This window comes from Diospyros lotus, chromosome 6 (assembly GCF_014633365.1).
Source record: "Diospyros lotus cultivar Yz01 chromosome 6, ASM1463336v1, whole genome shotgun sequence".
Classification (NCBI taxonomy): Eukaryota; Viridiplantae; Streptophyta; class Magnoliopsida; order Ericales; family Ebenaceae; genus Diospyros; species Diospyros lotus.
This window is the reverse complement of record NC_068343.1, coordinates 37,321,277-37,322,324: the sequence shown is the minus strand read 5'-3', so window position 1 is coordinate 37,322,324 and position 1,048 is coordinate 37,321,277. Positions and strand designations below refer to the sequence as shown.

At 37.1% G+C, this 1,048-nt stretch overlaps 1 non-coding gene across 1 annotated transcript; it reads left to right on the top strand.

The window, feature by feature from the left end:
* Window positions 1-643: 643 nt before the first annotated feature.
* Window positions 644-750, top strand: LOC127805398 (small nucleolar RNA R71). The gene has a single exon (XR_008024130.1). It is a non-coding gene; the product is annotated as a small nucleolar RNA R71 (small nucleolar RNA).
* Window positions 751-1,048: the final 298 nt, after the last annotated feature.

Below are 1,048 nucleotides of genomic sequence, written 5' to 3'. Positions count from 1 at the left end.
CCTTCTAGTGAGGATTTTTGCTAACTGCCCAATTTGATTCTCTATATTCTTTATGGTTGCATTGGTTTGTTTTTGAAGCTTCAAAACAACTTCTTCCCATCCCTCTTTTTCCTCTTGTGGTCGTCCTTGTTTTGGTGGATTTTGAATATTTTAAGGATTACCATATGAGAAGTGAGAACAATTTCTCCATCCTGGATTGTATGTCTAAGAGAATGGGTTATTTTACTAGCACTAAAAATTCGATTGGTGTTGAAAATTTTATGCATGGGCTGCCTACTCAGTTGATGTGATGATTAGTGGACATTAAGATGATTAATGATTCGCCCCACAAGTTATGCAAACAGGGAGAGATACTTGCACCATATTAGCAGATGAGGATTATTTTAATGCCTCCATCTATTTTGACAATGCATCAATTTTAGCAAGCATCAAAGTATTCACATCCTCCTCATGCATTCCAGTTGTTCTTCTATGTGAACTCCTTTCTGGCCACATTACAAACTGCTCACTCATCGTTTCATAGAGGTCATGTAATTCCCCAATTGATTTGTTTCGAAGAGAGCCACCTACTGTAGAGTCAACTACAAAGTGGTTGTAAGGAGTCAACCTAGTGTAAAAATAGTGATTTTGTTTTGGTAACAGAAAAGCATGACTATGGCACTTCCTAAGCAACTCTTTGAATTGTTCCCACGCTTCATGAAAGTTTTTAGATTCAACTTGTTGGAAAGTCTAGATTTCATGCTTGAGCTTGTTGATCTTGGTAGGTGAAAAATATTTCAGTGTAAATTTCTGAACCAAATCTGCCCATGTAGTAACGCTACCAGATGATAATCAATCCAACTACTCCCGAGCTTTATCTTTCAAGGTGTAAAGAAAAAGTCACATCTTAAGTGATTCTTCATTGATACCTTGATACTTGAAATTTTCACAGTATTCCAAAAAGCGAGAGAGATGGTAATGTGGACTTTCATCACTTAGTCCATAGAAAGGTATGTTGGTGGAGAATAAATTGATCACATCTGGTCGCAGCTAGAAGTTATCTTGCCCA